This window comes from Cryptomeria japonica, unplaced genomic scaffold (assembly GCF_030272615.1).
Source record: "Cryptomeria japonica unplaced genomic scaffold, Sugi_1.0 HiC_scaffold_345, whole genome shotgun sequence".
NCBI lineage: Eukaryota > Viridiplantae > Streptophyta > Pinopsida > Cupressales > Cupressaceae > Cryptomeria > Cryptomeria japonica.
Genome location: NW_026729167.1, coordinates 57,628 through 77,500, shown reverse-complemented (window position 1 = coordinate 77,500; position 19,873 = coordinate 57,628). Strand labels below are relative to the sequence as shown.

General features: G+C 60.9%; 2 non-coding genes across 2 annotated transcripts; both read left to right on the top strand.

The window, feature by feature from the left end:
• The first annotated feature begins 11,855 nt into the window (after positions 1 to 11,855).
• LOC131870728 (5S ribosomal RNA) lies at positions 11,856 to 11,974 on the top strand. The gene has a single exon (XR_009369032.1). It is a non-coding gene; the product is annotated as a 5S ribosomal RNA (ribosomal RNA).
• A 5,915-nt stretch (positions 11,975 to 17,889) lies between these two features.
• Positions 17,890 to 18,008, top strand: LOC131870727 (5S ribosomal RNA). The gene has a single exon (XR_009369031.1). It is a non-coding gene; the product is annotated as a 5S ribosomal RNA (ribosomal RNA).
• The last annotated feature ends 1,865 nt before the right edge of the window (positions 18,009 to 19,873 follow it).

The window sequence follows — 19,873 nt, the reverse complement described above, 5'->3', positions numbered from 1 at the left end:
AGAGGCTGCAGGGCCGCCTCGGAATGGTCCAAGCATCGGACGCGATTGGGACGACTACCAGTGCCAACCCCTTATCCCGCGATGCGTCCGATACACAGATAGTTCCAAGGCGGCCGAGGAGCCTCACCGCATATCAATCGGGGTGCGAGGCGAGGGATGGGGCGGGAAGGCCCCAACGGCTAGACGGAAGAGGCTTCAGGGCCACCTCGGAATGCTCCAAGCATCGGACGCGCTTGGGGCGACTACCAGTGCCAACCCCTTATCCCGCGATGCGTCCGATACACAGATGGTTCCAAGGCGGCCGAGGAGCCTCACCGCATAGCAATCGGGGGTGCGAGGCGAGGGATGGGGCGGGAAGGCCCCAACGGCTAGACGGAAGAGGCTTCAGGGCCGCCTCGGAATGGTCCAAGCATCGGACGCGCTTGGGGCGACTACCAGTGACAACCCCTCATCCCGCGATGCGTCCGATACGAAGATGGTTCCAAGGCGGCCGAGGAGCCTCACCGCATAGCAATCGGGGTGCGAGGTGGGGGATGCGGCGAGATGGCCCCAACGGCTAGACGGAAGAGGCCACAGGGCCGCGTCGGAATAGTCCAAGCATCGGACGCGCTTGGGGCGACTACCAGTGACAACCCCTTATCCCGCGATGCGTCCGATACGAAGATAGTTCCAAGGCGACCGAGGAGCCTCACCGCATAGCAATCCGGGTGCGAGGTGGGGGATGCGGCGAGATGGCCCCAACGGCTAGACGGAAGAGGCTGCAGGGCCGCCTCGGAATAGTCCAAGCATCGGACGCGCTTGGGGCGACTACCAGTGACAACCCCTTATCCCGCGATGCTTCCGATACGAAGACAGTTCCAAGGCGGCCGAGGAGCCTCACCGCATAGCAATGGGGGTGCGAGGTGAGGGATGCGGCGAGATGGCCCCAACGGCTAGACGGAAGAGGCCACAGGGCCGCCTCGGAATAGTCCAAGCATCGGACGCGCTTGGGGCGACTACCAGTGACAACCCCTTATCCCGCGATGCATCCGATACGAAGATAGTTCCCAGGCGGCCGAGGAGCCTCACCGCATAGCAATCGGGGTGCGAGGCGAGGGATGCGGCGAGATGGCCCCAAAGGGTAGACGGAAGAGGCTGCGGGGCCGCCTCGGAATAGTCCAAGCATCGAACGCGCTTGGGGCGACTACCACTGCCAACCCCTTATCCCGCGATGCGTCCGATACACAGATAGTTCCGAGGCGGCCGAGGAGCTGGGGGATGCGGCGAGATGGCCCCAACGGCTAGACGGAAGAGGCTGCAGGGCCGCCTCGGAATAGTCCAAGCATCGGACGCGCTTGGGGCGACTACCAGTGACAACCCCTTATCCCGCGATGCGTCCGATACACAGATAGTTCCGAGGCGGCCAAGGAGCCTCACCGCATAGCAATCGTGGTGCGAGGTGGGGGATGCAGCGAGATGGCCCCAACGGCTAGACGGAAGAGGCTGCAGGGCCGCCTCGGAATGGTCCAAGCATCGGACGCGCTTGGGGCGACTACCACTGCCAACCCCTTATCCCGCGATGCGTCCGATACACAGATAGTTCCAAGGCGGCCGAGGAGCCTCACCGAATAGCAATCGGGGTGCGAGGCGAGGGATGCGGCGAGAAAGCCCCAACGGCTAGAGGGAAGAGGCTTCAGGTCCGCCTCGGAATGGTCCAAGCATCGGACGCGCTTGGGGCGACTACCAGTGACAACCCCTTATCCCGCGACGCGTCCGATACACAGATAGTTCCAAGGCGGCCGAGGAGCCTCACCGCATAGCAATCGGGGTGCGAGGCGAGGGATGCGGCGAGAAGGACCCAACGGCTAGACGGAAGAGGCTTCAGGGCCGCCTCGGAATGGTCCAAGCATCGGACGCGCTTGGGGCGACTACCAGTGACAACCCCTTATCCCGCGACGCGTCCGATACACAGATAGTTCCAAGGCGGCCGAGGAGCCTCACCGCATAGCAATCGGGGTGCGAGGCGAGGGATGCGGCGAGAAGGACCCAACGGCTAGACGGAAGAGGCTTCAGGGCCGCCTCGGAATGGTCCAAGCATCGGACGCGCTTGGGGCGACTACCAGTGACAACCCCTTATCCCGCGACGCGTCCGATACACAGATAGTTCCAAGGCGGCCGAGGAGCCTCACCGCATAGCAATCGGGGTGCGAGGCGAGGGATGCGGCGAGAAGGACCCAACGGCTAGACGGAAGAGGCTTCAGGGCCGCCTCGGAATGGTCCAAGCATCGGACGCGCTTGGGGCGACTACCAGTGACAACCCCTTATCCCGCGACGCGTCCGATACACAGATAGTTCCAAGGCGGCCGAGGAGCCTCACCGCATAGCAATCGGGGTGCGAGGCGAGGGATGCGGCGAGAAGGACCCAACGGCTAGACGGAAGAGGCTTCAGGGCCGCCTCGGAATGGTCCAAGCATCGGACGCGCTTGGGGCGACTACCAGTGACAACCCCTTATCCCGCGACGCGTCCGATACACAGATAGTTCCAAGGCGGCCGAGGAGCCTCACCGCATAGCAATCGGGGTGCGAGGCGAGGGATGCGGCAAGAAGGACCCAACGGCTAGACGGAAGAGGCTTCAGGGCCGCCTCGGAATGGTCCAAGCATCGGACGCGCTTGGGGCGACTACCAGTGACAACCCCTTATCCCGCGACGCGTCCGATACACAGATAGTTCCAAGGCGGCCGAGGAGCCTCACCGCATAGCAATCGGGGTGCGAGGCGAGGGATGCGGCGAGAAGGACCCAACGGCTAGACGGAAGAGGCTTCAGGTCCGCCTCGGAATGGTCCAAGCATCGGACGCGCTTGGGGCGACTACCAGTGACAACCCCTTATCCCGCGACGCGTCCGATACACAGATAGTTCCAAGGCGGCCGAGGAGCCTCACCGCATAGCAATCGGGGTGCGAGGCGAGGGATGCGGCGAGAAGGACCCAACGGCTAGACGGAAGAGGCTTCAGGGCCGCCTCGGAATGGTCCAAGCATCGGACGCGCTTGGGGCGACTACCAGTGACAACCCCTTATCCCGCGACGCGTCCGATACACAGATAGTTCCAAGGCGGCCGAGGAGCCTCACCGCATAGCAATCGGGGTGCGAGGCGAGGGATGCGGCGAGAAGGACCCAACGGCTAGACGGAAGAGGCTTCAGGGCCGCCTCGGAATGGTCCAAGCATCGGACGCGCTTGGGGCGACTACCAGTGACAACCCCTTATCCCGCGATGCGTCCGATACACAGATAGTTCCAAGGCGGCCGAGGAGCCTCACCGCATAGCAATCGGGGTGCGAGGCGAGGGATGCGGCGAGAAGGACCCAACGGCTAGACGGAAGAGGCTTCAGGGCCGCCTCGGAATGGTCCAAGCATCGGACGCGCTTGGGGCGACTACCAGTGACAACCCCTTATCCCGCGACGCGTCCGATACACAGATAGTTCCAAGGCGGCCGAGGAGCCTCACCGCATAGCAATCGGGGTGCGAGGCGAGGGATGCGGCGAGAAGGACCCAACGGCTAGACGGAAGAGGCTTCAGGGCCGCCTCGGAATGGTCCAAGCATCGGACGCGCTTGGGGCGACTACCAGTGACAACCCCTTATCCCGCGACGCGTCCGATACACAGATAGTTCCAAGGCGGCCGAGGAGCCTCACCGCATAGCAATCGGGGTGCGAGGCGAGGGATGCGGCGAGAAGGACCCAACGGCTAGACGGAAGAGGCTTCAGGGCCGCCTCGGAATGGTCCAAGCATCGGACGCGCTTGGGGCGACTACCAGTGACAACCCCTTATCCCGCGACGCGTCCGATACACAGATAGTTCCAAGGCGGCCGAGGAGCCTCACCGCATAGCAATCGGGGTGCGAGGCGAGGGATGCGGCGAGAAGGACCCAACGGCTAGACGGAAGAGGCTTCAGGGCCGCCTGGGAATGGTCCATGCATCGCACGCGCTTGGGGCGACTACCAGTGACAACCCCTTATCCCGCGACGCGTCCGATACACAGATAGTTCCAAGGCGGCCGAGGAGCCTCACCGCATAGCAATCGGGGTGCGAGGCGAGGGATGCGGCGAGAAGGACCCAACGGCTAGACGGAAGAGGCTTCAGGGCCGCCTCGGAATGGTCCAAGCATCGGACGCGCTTGGGGCGACTACCAGTGACAACCCCTTATCCCGCGACGCGTCCGATACACAGATAGTTCCAAGGCGGCCGAGGAGCCTCACCGCATAGCAATCGGGGTGCGAGTCGAGGGATGCGGCGAGAAGGACCCAACGGCTAGACGGAAGAGGCTTCAGGGCCGCCTCGGAATGGTCCAAGCATCGGACGCGCTTGGGGCGACTACCAGTGACAACCCCTTATCCCGCGATGCGTCTGATACACAGATAGTTCCAAGGCGGCCGAGGAGCCTCACCGCATAGCAATCGGGGTGCGAGGCAAGGGATGCGGCGAGAAGGACCCAACGGCTAGACGGAAGAGGCTTCAGGGCCGCCTCGGAATGGTCCAAGCATCGGACGCGCTTGGGGCGACTACCGTTGCCAACCCCTTATCCCGCGATGCGTCTGATACACAGATAGTTCCGAGGCGGCCGAGGAGCCTCACCGCATAGCAATCGGGTTGCGAGGCAGATTATTGGGAAGGGAACCCCCTGGGATGCGGCTCAAGCAGTGCCCAAAGGGACTGGAATGCGGAATCACATCGAGAGACCCAAATGCTATACGAGGGCTCAAATCGAATTATCGATTTGGCCACGACATGGACGCATCGGAACGACTACCTTTGCCGAACCACTCGCAATTGCATCCATACCGAAACCAATAGACATTTCCGTTAGAGCCCTCGCATAGCATTCGGGAATCTCGCATGCCCCTCTAAATCGACCAATGCTGGCGCTCAACGAAAATCCGAGCGCTACCACCGTTCGAGCGCCAGCATTGGTCGAGTTAGAGGGGCACGGGGGAGAATGCTCCAGTCAACACCTCCCCTATATAAGTTATTTGTCCGATTCTCGCACAACCGTAGTCTGCCTCGTCGAATCAAACAACGGTCCCAGATTCCGACTTCCGTTCCGTAGAGACCCAAAAGCTAGATGGAGGCTCGCAAGAAAGAGAGTCGGCGCATAGCAATCGGGTTTCTCGAACGTTTAGGGACCGAGCTCACTTGCGGATAGGGCAAAATCCGCCAAGCAACCCAAAAGCTAGACGGGGGCTCGAATCGAATCGCCTAGGCGGCCACAACAACGACGTGTTGGATCGACTACCAGTGCCAAACCATTCAGCAAGACTAGTCTGTGTCGAGGCCGGATAGAGATTCTCAGAGAGCGCCCGTATAGCATTTAGGAGACCTGCCGCGTCCCTCACACTCGACAAATGGTGGTGCACGTTTATAAATCCGAGCGATCCCAACCCTTTCAAGCACCAACATCGGTCGAGATAGAGGGGCACGGAGGGGGCTGCGTGAGACAACACAGTCCCCTATATAAGTTATTTGTCCGATTCTCACACATCCGAAGAATGGTCATCAAATCGGACAACAGCCCAAACTTCCGACTTCCGTCCCAGAAAGCCCAAGAGCTATCTAAAACGTTCATGGCCGGAACTCGATCGCGGCTATACCAGTCCGCCAAGCAACCCAAAAGCTAGACTGGAGCTCTAGTCGAATCACCTCTGTGGCCATTGCAAGGACGTGTTGGAGCGACTACCATTGCCGAACCATTCCGCAGGTCGAGTCCATACCAAGGCCGCATAGAGATTCACGATGAGCTCCTGCATAGCAATCAGGAGACTTGCCGTGTCCATCACAATCGATAAATCCTGGTGCAAGATTTTTGCATCCGAGCGCTCCAACCAGTCGAGCACCAGCATCAATCGACATAAACGGGCACGGGGGGAGGATGCTCGAGAACACTACCTCCCCTATATAAGTTATTTGTCCGATTCTCAAGCAGCCGAAGTCTGGTCATCGAATCGGGTCAAAGACCACAACTTCCGACTTTACCCACAATGCAAGTCATCGAATCGAACATCGGCCCCCGAGTCGGACTCCATGCGTATGTCAGGTCATCGGACCCAAATTCCGCCTTCCTGCGCATGGCGGGCCATCAATATCAACTCGGTCATCGGACCCAAACTCCGCCTTTCTGCGCATGGCACGCCTTCAAATCGGTCATCGGACCCAAATTCCGCCTTCCTGTGCATGGCGGGCCATCAACATCAACTCGGTCATCGGACCCAAATTCCGCCTTTCTGCGCATGGCACGCCATCAACTCGGTCATCGGACCCAAATTCCGCCTTCCTGCGCATGGCAGGTCATCGGACACAAATTCAGACCTCGCCAATATGCCTACGTATCGAATCGGTCATCGGACCCAACTTCCGACTTCATCCATACTGTAGGGTCTTTGAGGTTGGCGCGGTGCGCTCAACCCGGGGAGTCGACCCATCGAAGCATACACCTCCCCTATATAAGCTATTTGTCCGATTCCCACACCTGTGTAGTTTGCACCTCTGACCAGGACATCGACCCCAACTTCCGAACTCGACTGCAACGACGGCACCAGCGCCTTGGTGCGCACCTTGCGACGCACAGTCCCAACATTCGCCTTCCTGCACATGGCAGGTCATCGGACCCAAATTCCGACCTCGCGAGTATGCCTACATATCGAATCGGTCATCGGACACAACTTCCGACTTCATCCATACCGTAGGGTCTTTGAGGTTGGCGCGGTGCGCTCAACCCGGGGAGTCGACCCAACGAAGCATACACCTCCCCTATATAAGCTATTTGTCCGATTCCCACACCTGTGTAGTTTGCACCTCCGATCAGGACATCGACCCCAACTTCCGAACTCGCCTGCAACGACCGAACCAGCGCCTTGGTGCGCACCTTGCAACGCACAGTGCCAACATTCGCCTTCCTGCACATGGCAGGTCATCGGACCCAAATTCCGACCTCGCGAGTATGCCTACATATCGAATCGGTCATCGGACCCAACTTCCGACTTCATCCATACCGTAGGGTCTTTGAGGTTGGCGCGGTGCGCTCAACCCGGGGAGTCGACCCAACGAAGCATACACCTCCCCTATATAAGCTATTTGTCCGATTCCCACACCTGTGTAGCTTGCACCTCCGATCAGGACATCGACCCCAACTTCCGAACTCGACTAAAAAGACCGCACCAGCACCTTGGTGTGCACCTTGCAACGCACAGTGCCAACATTCGCCTTCCTGCACATGGCAGGTCATCGGACCCAAATTCCGACCTCATGAGCATACCTACTAATCGAATCGGTCATCGGACCCAACTTCCGACTTCATCCATACCGTAGGGTCTTTGAGGTTGGCGCGGTGCGCTCAACCTGGGGAGTCGACCCATCGAAGCATACACCTCCCCTATATAAGCTATTTGTCCGATTCCGACACCTGTGTAGTTTGCACCTCCGCTCAGGACATCGACCCCAACTTCCGAACTCGCCTGCAACGACCGAACCAGCGCCTTGGTGCGCACCAAAAGTGCGCACTTTTGGAGGGCACTTTTGTGCGCTCCAAAGGTGCGCACTTTTGGAGGGCACTTTTGTGCGCTCCAAAGGTGCGCACTTTTGGAGGGCACTTTTTGGAGGGCACTTTTGTGCGCTCCAAAGGTGCGCACTTTTGGAGGGCACTTTTTGGAGGGCACTTTTCTGCGCTCCAAAGGTGCGCACTTTTGGAGGGCACTTTTTGGAGGGCACTTTTCTGCGCTCCAAAGGTGCGCACTTTTGGAGGGCACTTTTTGGAGGGCACTTTTCTGCGCTCCAAAGGTGCGCACTTTTGGAGGGCACTTTTTGGAGGGCACTTTTCTGCGCTCCAAAGGTGCGCACTTTTGGAGGGCACTTTTGTGCACTCCAAAGGTGCACACTTTTGGAGGGCACTTTTTGGAGGGCACTTTTCTGCACTCCAAAGGTGCGCACTTTTGGAGGGCACTTTTTGGAGGGCACTTTTGTGCGCTCCAAAGGTGCGCACTTTTGGAGGGCACTTTTTGGAGGGCACTTTTGTGCGCTCCAAAGGTGCGCACTTTTGGAGGGCACTTTTGTGCACTCCAAAGGTGCGCACTTTTGGAGGGCACTTTTCCTGCGCTCCAAAGGTGCACACCTAGGTGAGCACCTTCGACCACACCTTGTAGCACACCAAACTCTGACTTTCGACTTCATCCGCAATGCAGGGTCTTTGAGGTTGGCGCAATGCGCACAACCAGGGGAGTCGACCCATCAAACCCAACACCTCCCCTATATAAGCTATTTGTCTGATTCTCATACATGCGTAGCCTGCAGGAGCAATTAGGACATCGACCCCAACTTTCGGCTTCTAAACGAAAACAAGGTCTTTGAGGTTGGTGTAATGCGAACAACTAGGGGAGTCAACCCATCAAACCCAACACCTCCCCTATATAAGCTATTTGTCTGATTCTCATACATGTGTAGTCTACAGGAGCAATTAGGACATCGACCCCAACTTTTGACTTCTTAACGAAAACAAGGTCTTTGAGGTTGACGTAATGCGCACAACCAGGGGAGTCGACCCATCAAACCCAACACCTCCCCTATATAAGCTATTTGTCCGATTCTCATACATGTGTAGCCTACAGGAGCCATTAGGACATTGACCCCAACTTTTGACTTCTTAACGAAAACAAGGTCTTTGAGGTTGGCGTAATGCGCACAACCAAGGGAGTTGACCCATCAAACCCAACACCTCCCCTATATAAGCTATTTGTCTGATTCTCATACATGTGTAGCCTGCAACAACGATTAGGACATCCACCCCAACTTCTGAATTCGTCTGCGTTGACCGCACCAAAGGTGCACGCCTTGGTGCTCACCAAAATCCGACTTCCGACTTCTTCTGCTATGCGGGGTCTTTGAGGTTGGCGCAGTGCGCACAACCAGGGGAGTCAACCCACCGAATGCAACACCTCCCCTATATAAGCTATTTGTCTGATTCTCATACATGCGTAGACTGCAGCAATGATTAGGACATCCACCCCAACTTTTGACTTCTTAAACAAGACAGGGTCTTTGAAGTTGGTGCAGTGCACACAACCAGGGGAGTCGACCCATCAAACGCAACACCTCCCCTATATAAAGCTATTTGTCCGATTCTCATACGTGTAGTCTGCAGCAGCGATTAGGACATCGACCCCAACTTCCGAATTCGTTTGCATTGACCGCACCAAAGGTGCACGCCTTGGTGTGCACCTTGGAGTGCACTTTGGTGCTCACCTCGGTGCACACTTTGGTGTGCACCTCGGTGTGCACCAAAGGTGCGCACCTTGGAGCGCACCAAAGGTGTACACTTTGGAGCGCACCACATAGGGTCTTTGAGAGGTTGGCGCAGTGCGCACACCAAGGTGGGTGTTGAGGTGCGTGCCGAGGTGGGTGGGTGCTAGGGTGCGCTCCATGGTGGGTGCCAGGGTGGGTGCGTGCTAGGGTGGATTCCAAAGAGGGTCATAGGGTGGGTGCCAAGGTGGGTTGGTGATATAGTGGGTTCAAAGGTGGGTACTAGGGTGGGTTCCAAGGTGGGTCACAAGTTGGGTGCCAGGATGCGTGGGTGTTAGGTTGGGTGCCAAGGTGGGCTCCTGCGTGGGTGGGTGCTAGGGTGGGTTTCAAGGTGGACGCGAGGGCGGGTGCCAAGGTGGGTAACAAGTTGGGTGTTAGGATGGGTGAGTGCTAGAGTGGGTGCCAAGGTGGGTGGGTGCTAAGGTGGATGCCAAGGTGGTTCACAGGGTGGGTGGGTTCTAGGGTGAGTTCCAAGGTGGGTCACAGGTTTAGTGCTAGGGTGCGTGTCAAGGCGGGTGTCGAGGTGCCTGGGTGCTAGGGTGTGGATGCCAATGTGGGTCATAGGGTGGGTACTAGGGTGGGCTGCAATGTGGGTGCCAAGGTGGGTAACATGCTCGGTTGGTTCTAAATTGGGTGTCAGGGTGGGTGTGCACCCACCTTGCCCGAGGTGGGTGCCAAGGTGCCAGTGTGGGTGGGTGCTAAGGTGGATGCCAAGGTGGGTGAGAAGGTGGGTGATAGGTTGAGTGGTAGGATGGGTGGGTGCCAAGATGGGTCACAGGGTGGGTGCAAGGGTGGGTAGGTGCTAGGGTTGGTGTCAGGGTGGGTGGGTGCTAGGTTGGGTTCCAAGGTGGGTGCGAGGGTGAGTGTCAAGGTGGGTCACAGGTTAGGTGCTAGGATGGGTGAGTGCTAGGGTGCAAAGGTGCCAGGGTGGGTGCTAGGATGGGTCGATGCTAGGGTGAGTGGCAAGGTGGGTCCACAAGTGTCAAGGTGGGTGCCGAGGTGGGTGCCAACTTGGGTTCCAAGGTGGGTGCCAAGTGGGCGACTGCTATGGTGGATGCCAAGGTGGGTCACGGGGTGGGTGCCAAGTTGCTAGGTTGTGTTCCAAGGTGGGTGCCAACGTGGCTGCTAGGGTGCGTGGGTTAAAGGGTGTGTCACAACGTGGGTGCCAGGATGGGTGCGCACCCACACTGGCCAAGACGGGTGCAAGGTTGGGTTCCAAGCCCGGTCACAGGCTGGGTGCTAGGATGGGTGGGTGCCAAGGTGGGCACCAGGGTGGGTGCACCCACCCTGGCCAAGGTGGGTCACGGGGTGGGTCCTAGGGTGGGTAACAGGGTGGGTACTAAGGTGCGTGCCAAGGTGGGTCATGGGGTGGGTGCCAAGGTGGGCACCAGGGTGGGTGTGCACCAACCCTAGCCAGGGTAGGTCACGGGGTGGTTGTCGGGGTGGGCGTCAAGGAGCCAAGGTGGGTGGCAAGTAGCCAAGTTGCGTGCCAAGGTGGGTGTCGGGGTGGGTGCCAAGGATCCAAGGTGGGTGCCAAGGAACCAAGGTGGGTGTCTGGGTGGGTGCCGAGGTGGGAGCCAGGGTGGGTCCCAAGGTGAGTGCAAAGGTGGGTGCCAGGGTCAAGGTGAGTGCCAATGTGGGTTCCAAGGTGCCAGGGTCAGGGTGAGTGCCAATGTGGGTTCAAAGGTGCTAAGTTGGGTGCGAGGTTGGGTGCGAGGGTGGGTGGGTGCCAAGGTGTGCTAGGTGGAAGCCCGGGTGGGTCGGCATCCCATGGGTGTCGAGTTGGGTGCCTGATGGGTGCTTCTTGTCAAGTTTTAGTCGTCGGGACTCATTTCGAGCCTTAGAGGTCGTTTCTTGTCCGGTTGCCCTGTCTTCGACCTGGGAACCCAATTTTGGTCCTCGGGTCCCATTTTTTTTTGTCTCGCATCCCACTTTTGGCCTGTGGCCTTTTCGGGGTCGATTCTCGTTTTGGGCATCAGAGCATGTTTCTTCTCCTAAAACCCAATATTTGTTTATTAAGTCTCGGAACACATTTTTGTTCTCGTGGACCCATCATGGGTCTTGGAACGCATTTGTGGTCCTTGGGTCCCATTTTGCATCCCGAAACTTGTGTTTTGGTGCTTGATCCCTATTTTGGGTGCCCACCTTGCACCAAGTGCGCACCCGGGGCAAACCGAGCGCCTTGGTGCACCGGGGCAAGATCGAGCGTGCACCCGAGGCGCCCCGAACATGCACCAAGGTGCACTCGGCCCACATGTGAGCGCAGGTCGTTGCGCCCGAGGTGGTGTGTGGGCACCGCGTTGCAGACGGGACACTGCACGCACACGACGCCCCGTCCAGGTGCACGCACGTAGGCCGGGCCGGGTGCACACCCGACGCCCTAGCAAGGTGCGCGCACCCGGGCAGGGCTCACACTTGGCGAACGGGGCGCACTTCGCGAGGGAGGGTGTGCACCTCGACGGGGGTGGGTGGCCGGGGTGGATTCGCACGTGGGTCGCGGTTTGCTAAGTACACACTGCGACAAGCTCATAACGGGTGCGATCATACCAGCGTTAGTGCACCGGATCCCATCAGAACTCCGCAGTTAAGCGCGCTTGGGCCGGAGTAGTACTGGGATGGGTGACCTCCCGGGAAGTCCCGGTGTTGCACCCTTTCTTAGTTTTTCGCCGGGCGTCGCAATGCTATTTGAATAAACCTTTTGCCCGTTTGCGTTCTCGTCGGGGCCGGGCCGGGCCGGGGTGCGCTGCCCGCACTACCGCGCGCGCGGGGGCGACACCGAGCGCGCACCCGAGGCGCCCCGAGCACACAGGCCACGGTGCAACCCGGGCGTTGTGCGCGCACCCCGGTGCGCCCGAGGTGCTGCGCGCGCACCCAGGTGAAATCGGTGTGCACCTCGGCCAGTGCGCGCTCGGTCGAGTCGCGCACGTTGGCCAAGGTGCACGGTGATGTTTCTTACTCTAAGGTTCCGCACCAGACGCCCGGGACAGGTGAGCGAAGCTGGGCGGGGCCGGGTGCGCGGCCGGGGCAGGTGCACGCAGCTGGAGAGAGCTTTGGAGCACACCAGAGGTGCGCACCTTGGAGCACACTTCGGAGCGCACCAATGATGCGCTCCATTCAAAAGTTTCCTGAAAAGGCAAAAAAAGTTGAGATTATAGAATTTCCCACTTGAGAGATTGTAAAAAAAAAAAATTTAAAATGAAGGAAACGCGGGTGCCAAGGTGTGCGCGCCCGGGTGCGCAGCCCAGCCAAGGTGTGCGCACCAAGGCGCCCACCCTGGCGAAGGTGCACGCAAGGTGCGCACCCGAGGCAAACCGGACAATTAACCCAACTTTCGACTTCGCGCGCACCTGCGCACCTTGGAGCGCACTTCGGAGCGCTCCTTGTTGCGCACCAATCTTGGGCACCTCGGAGTGCACCATGGCGCCCACCAAGGTGCGCACCCGGGGCAAACCGAGCTCCGACTTCGTGCGCACCTTGGAGCGCACGAAAGGTGCGCACCATGGCGCCCACCAAGGTGCGCAGCCCAGCCAAGGCGTGCGCATCAAGGTGCGCACCCTGGCGAAGGTGCGCACCCGGGGCAAACCGAGCTCCGACTTCGTGCGCACCTTGGAGCGCACAAAGGGTGCGCAACCCAGCCAAGGTGTGCGCACCCCGGGCAAACCGAGCTCCGAATCGTGCGCACCTTGGAGCACACTTCGGAGCCCTCCTTGGTGCGCACCGATGTTGCGCACCTCGGAGCGCACCCGGGGAAAACAATGCAATTAACCCGACTTTCGACTTCGTGGGCACCTCGGAGCGCTCTCGGGTTCGCACCTCGGAGCACACCGAGGTGCGCACCTTTGATGCGCTGCCTTCACCAATTTCCAGAAAAGGCAAGAAAACATTGAGAAGGTGTGCGCACCGAGGTGCCCACCCTGGCGAAGGTGCACGCGAGGTGCGCACCCGGGGCAAACCGGGCTCCGACTTCGTGCACGCCATGCTGCGCACCTTGGAGGGCCATGGTGCGCACCTTGGAGCACACTTCGGAGCGCTCAATGGTGCCCAACCCAGCCAAGGTGCCCACCGCGGCGAAGGTGCACGCGAGGTGCGCACCCGGGGCAAACCGGGCTCCGACTTCGTGCACGCCGCACCTTGGAGCACACTTCGGAGCGCTCCTTGGTGCGCACCAGGGCGCGCAACCCAGCCGAGGTGCCCACCCCGGCGAAGGTGCACGCGGGGTGCGCACCCGAGGCAAACCGGGCTCCGACTTCGTGCACGCCATGGTGCCCACCGCGGCGAAGGTGCACGCGAGGTGCGCACCCGGGGCAAACCGGGCTCCGACTTCGTGCACGCCGCACCTTGGAGCACACTTCGGAGCGCTCCTTGGTGCGCACCAGGGCGCGCAACCCAGCCGAGGTGCCCACCCCGGCGAAGGTGCACGCGAGGTGCGCACCCGGGGCAAACCGGGCTCCGACTTCGTGCACGCCATGGTGCCCACCGCGGCGAAGGTGCACGCGAGGTGCGCACCCGGGGCAAACCGGGCTCCGACTTCGTGCACGCCGCACCTTGGAGCACACTTCGGAGCGCTCCTTGGTGCGCACCATGGTGCCCACCAGGGCGCGCAACCCCGCCGAAGGTGCACGCAAGGTGCGCACCCGGGGCAAACCGGGCTCCGACTTCGTGCACGCCGCACCTTGGAGCACACTTCGGAGCGCTCCTTGGTGCGCACCAGGGCGCGCAACCCCGCCGAAGGTGCACGCGAGGTGCGCACCCGGGGCAAACCGGGCTCCGACTTCGTGCACGCCATGGTGCGCACCAGGGTGCCCACCGCGGCGAAGGTGCGCACCCGGGGCAAACCGGGCTCCGACTTCGTGCACGCCGCACCTTGGAGCACACTTCGGAGCGCTCCTTGGTGCGCACCAGGGCGCGCAACCCAGCCGAGGTGCCCACCCCGGCGAAGGTGCACGCGAGGTGCGCACCCGGGGCAAACCGGGCTCCGACTTCGTGCACGCCATGGTGCCCACCGCGGCGAAGGTGCGCACCCGGGGCAAACCGGGCTAGGACTTCGTGCACGCCGCACCTTGGAGCACACTTCGGAGCGCTCCTTGGTGCGCACCATGGTGCCCACCAGGCCGCGCAACCCAGCCAAGGTGTGCGCACCAAGGTGCACGCGAGGTGCGCACCCGGGGCAAACCGGGGTCCGGCTTCGTGCACGCCGCACCTTGGAGCACACATCGGGGCGCTCCCGGGTTCGCACCGGCGTTGCGCACCGTGGTGGGCACCTCGGAGCGCACCGTGGTGGGCACCTCGGAGCACACCAAGGTGGGCAGCGAGGTGCGCACCTTTGATGCGATGCCTTCACTAATTTCCATAAAAGGCAAAAGAAAATGAGATTTTAAAATTTCCGTTTTGAAAGATAGTGAGAAAAAGGGAATGCTGGTGCCATCTTGAGCCCGCCCTGGTGCGCAGCCCAGCCAAGGTGTGCGCACCAAGGTGCCCACCCTGGCGAAGGTGCGCGCCCGGGCAATTAACCCAACTTCCAACTTCGCGCGCGCCAGGGTGGGAGCGCACCCAACAACCGGGCCTGGGAAGAGCCAATGCGAGAAACCCCACCAAACGCTCTGACAAAAAAAGAGGGGGCGCTCCAGTAACCCCGCTTCGGAGCGCACCCTGGGCAAACCCAGCCAGGGTGCCCACCCCGGCCAAGGTGCAGGCGAGGTGCGCACCCGGGGCAAACCGGGCTCCGACAACGTGCACGCCGCACCTTGGAGCACACTTCGTAGCGCTCCCGGGTGCGCACCTCAGAGCACACCAAGGTGGGCAGCGAGGTGCGCACCTTTGATGCGCTGCCTTCACTAATTTCCAGAAAAGGCAAAAAAAAGAGGAGATTTTAAAATTTCCGTTTTGAAAGATAGTGAAAAAAACGGAACGCGGGTGCCATCTTGAGCCCGCCCTGGTGCACAGCCCAGGTAAGGTGCCCACCCTGGCAAAGGTGCGCACCCGGGCAATTAACCCTACTTCCGACTTCGTGCGCGCCAGGGTGGCAACCGGGCCTGGGAAGAGCCAATGCGAGAAACCCCACCAAACGCTCCGACAAAAAAAGAGGCGGCGCTCCAATAACCCCGCTTCGGAGCGCAGCCGGGGCAAACCCAGCCAAGGTGCCCACCCCGACGAAGGTGCACGCGAGGTGCGCACCCGGGGCAAACCGGGCTCCGACAACGTGCACGCAGCACCTTGGAGCACACTTCGAAGCACTCCCGGGTGCCCACCGGCGTTGCGCACCGTGGTGGGCAGCGAGGTGCGCACCTTTGATGCGCTGCCTTCACTAATTTCCAGAAAAGGCAAAAAAAAATGAGATTTTAAAATTTCCGTTTTGAAAGATAGTGAAAAAAACGGAACGCGGGTGCCATCTTGAGCCCGCCCTGGTGCGCAGCCCAGGCAAGGCATGCGCACCAAGGTGCCCACCCGCGGTGCACGCCCGGGGCAAACCGGGCTCCGACTTCGTGCAGGCCGCACCTTGGAGCACACTTCGGAGCGCTCCTTGGTGCGCACCATGGTGCCCACCAGGGCGCACCCGGGGCAAACCGGGCTCCGACTTCGTGCACGCCGCACCTTGGAGCACACATCGGAGCGCTCCCAGGTTCGCACCAGCGTTGCGCACCTTTGATGCGCTGCCTTCACTAATTTCCAGAAAAGGCAAAAAAAAACGATATTTTAAAATTTCCGTTCTGAAAGATAGTGAAAAAAACGGAACGCGGGTGCCATCTTGAGCCCTTCCTGGTGCGCAGCCCAGGCAAGTTGTGCGCACCAAGGTGCCCACCCTGGCGGAGGTGCGCGCCCGGGGCAAACCGGGCTCCGACTTCGTGCACTGCATGGTGCCCACCAAGGCGCGCAACCCAGCCAAGGTGCCCACCGCAGCGAAGGTGCACGCGAGGTGCGCACCCGAGGTGCACACCCGGGGCAAACCGAGCTCCGACTTCGTGCACGCCGCACCTTGGAGCACACTTCAGAGCGCTCCTTGGTGCGCACCAGGGCGCGCAACCCAGCCAAGGTGCTCACCCCGGCGAAGGTGCACGCGAGGTGCGCACCCGGGGCAAGCCGGGCTCGGACTTCGTGCACGCCGCACCTTGGAGCACACATCGGAGCGCTCCCGGGTTCGCACCAGCATTGCGCACCTTTGATGCGCTGCCTTCACTAATTTCCAGAAAAGGCAAAAAAAAAAAAAAAACGAGATTTTAAAATTTCCGTTTTGAAAGATAGTGAAAAAAACGGAACGCGGGTGCCATCTTGAGCCCGCCCTGGTGTGCAGCCCAGGCAAGTTGTGCGCACCAAGGCACCCACCCTGGCCAAGGTGGGTCACGGGGTGGGTCTTAGGGTGGGTAACGGGGTGGGTACTAAGGTGCGTGCCAAGGTGGGTCATGGGGTGGGTGCCAAGGTGGGCACCAGGGTGGGTGTGCACCAACCCTAGCCAGGGTAGGTCACGGGGTGGTTGTCGGGGTGGGCGTCAAGGAGCCAAGGTGGGTGGCAAGTAGCCAAGTTGCGTGCCAAGGTGGGTGTCGGGGTGGGTGCCAAGGATCCAAGGTGGGTGCCAAGGAACCAAGGTGGGTGTCTGGGTGGGTGCCGAGGTGGGAGCCAGGGTGGGTCCCAAGGTGAGTGCAAAGGTGGGTGCCAGGGTCAAGGTGAGTGCCAATGTGGGTTCCAAGGTGCCAGGGTCAGGGTGAGTGCCAATGTGGGTTCAAAGGTGCTAAGTTGGGTGCGAGGTTGGGTGCGAGGGTGGGTGGGTGCCAAGGTGTGCTAGGTGGAAGCCCGGGTGGGTCGGCATCCCATGGGTGTCGAGTTGGGTGCCTGATGGGTGCTTCTTGTCAAGTTTTAGTCGTCGGGACTCATTTCGAGCCTTAGAGGTCGTTTCTTGTCCGGTTGCCCTGTCTTCGACCTGGGAACCCAATTTTGGTCCTCGGGTCCCATTTTTTTTTGTCTCGCATCCCACTTTTGGCCTGTGGCCTTTTCGGGGTCGATTCTCGTTTTGGGCATCAGAGCATGTTTCTTCTCCTAAAACCCAATATTTGTTTATTAAGTCTCGGAACACATTTTTGTTCTCGTGGACCCATCATGGGTCTTGGAACGCATTTGTGGTCCTTGGGTCCCATTTTGCATCCCGAAACTTGTGTTTTGGTGCTTGATCCCTATTTTGGGTGCCCACCTTGCACCAAGTGCGCACCCGGGGCAAACCGAGCGCCTTGGTGCACCGGGGCAAGATCGAGCGTGCACCCGAGGCGCCCCGAACATGCACCAAGGTGCACTCGGCCCACATGTGAGCGCAGGTCGTTGCGCCCGAGGTGGTGTGTGGGCACCGCGTTGCAGACGGGACACTGCACGCACACGACGCCCCGTCCAGGTGCACGCACGTAGGCCGGGCCGGGTGCACACCCGACGCCCTAGCAAGGTGCGCGCACCCGGGCAGGGCTCACACTTGGCGAACGGGGCGCACTTCGCGAGGGAGGGTGTGCACCTCGACGGGGGTGGGTGGCCGGGGTGGATTCGCACGTGGGTCGCGGTTTGCTAAGTACACACTGCGACAAGCTCATAACGGGTGCGATCATACCAGCGTTAGTGCACCGGATCCCATCAGAACTCCGCAGTTAAGCGCGCTTGGGCCGGAGTAGTACTGGGATGGGTGACCTCCCGGGAAGTCCCGGTGTTGCACCCTTTTTTAGTTTTTCGCCGGGCGTCGCAATGCTATTTGAATAAACCTTTTGCCCGTTTGCGTTCTCGTCGGGGCCGGGCCGGGCCGGGGTGCGCTGCCCGCACTACCGCGCGCGCGGGGGGCGACACCGAGCGCGCACCCGAGGCGCCCCGAGCACACAGGCCACGGTGCAACCCGGGCGTTGTGCGCGCACCCCGGTGCGCCCGAGGTGCTGCGCGCGCACCCAGGTGAAATCGGTGTGCACCTCGGCCAGTGCGCGCTCGGTCGAGTCGCGCACGTTGGCCAAGGTGCACGGTGATGTTTCTTACTCTAAGGTTCCGCACCAGACGCCCGGGACAGGTGAGCGAAGCTGGGCGGGGCCGGGTGCGCGGCCGGGGCAGGTGCACGCAGCTGGAGAGAGCTTTGGAGCACACCAGAGGTGCGCACCTTGGAGCACACTTCGGAGCGCACCAATGATGCGCTCCATTCAAAAGTTTCCTGAAAAGGCAAAAAAAGTTGAGATTATAGAATTTCCCACTTGAGAGATTGTAAAAAAAAAAAATTTAAAATGAAGGAAACGCGGGTGCCAAGGTGTGCGCGCCCGGGTGCGCAGCCCAGCCAAGGTGTGCGCACCAAGGCGCCCACCCTGGCGAAGGTGCACGCAAGGTGCGCACCCGAGGCAAACCGGACAATTAACCCAACTTTCGACTTCGCGCGCACCTGCGCACCTTGGAGCGCACTTCGGAGCGCTCCTTGGTGCGCACCAATCTTGGGCACCTCGGAGTGCACCATGGCGCCCACCAAGGTGCGCACCCGGGGCAAACCGAGCTCCGACTTCGTGCGCACCTTGGAGCGCACGAAAGGTGCGCACCATGGCGCCCACCAAGGTGCGCAGCCCAGCCAAGGCGTGCGCATCAAGGTGCGCACCCTGGCGAAGGTGCGCACCCGGGGCAAACCGAGCTCCGACTTCGTGCGCACCTTGGAGCGCACAAAGGGTGCGCAACCCAGCCAAGGTGTGCGCACCCCGGGCAAACCGAGCTCCGAATCGTGCGCACCTTGGAGCACACTTCGGAGCCCTCCTTGGTGCGCACCGATGTTGCGCACCTCGGAGCGCACCCGGGGAAAACAATGCAATTAACCCGACTTTCGACTTCGTGGGCACCTCGGAGCGCTCTCGGGTTCGCACCTCGGAGCACACCGAGGTGCGCACCTTTGATGCGCTGCCTTCACCAATTTCCAGAAAAGGCAAGAAAACATTGAGAAGGTGTGCGCACCGAGGTGCCCACCCTGGCGAAGGTGCACGCGAGGTGCGCACCCGGGGCAAACCGGGCTCCGACTTCGTGCACGCCATGCTGCGCACCTTGGAGGGCCATGGTGCGCACCTTGGAGCACACTTCGGAGCGCTCAATGGTGCCCAACCCAGCCAAGGTGCCCACCGCGGCGAAGGTGCACGCGAGGTGCGCACCCGGGGTAAACCGGGCTCCGACTTCGTGCACGCCGCACCTTGGAGCACACTTCGGAGCGCTCCTTGGTGCGCACCAGGGCGCGCAACCCAGCCGAGGTGCCCACCCCGGCGAAGGTGCACGCGGGGTGCGCACCCGGGGCAAACCGGGCTCCGACTTCGTGCACGCCATGGTGCCCACCGCGGCGAAGGTGCACGCGAGGTGCGCACCCGGGGCAAACCGGGCTCCGACTTCGTGCACGCCGCACCTTGGAGCACACTTCGGAGCGCTCCTTGGTGCGCACCAGGGCGCGCAACCCAGCCGAGGTGCCCACCCCAGCGAAGGTGCACGCGAGGTGCGCACCCGGGGCAAACCGGGCTCCGACTTCGTGCACGCCATGGTGCCCACCGCGGCGAAGGTGCACGCGAGGTGCGCACCCGGGGCAAA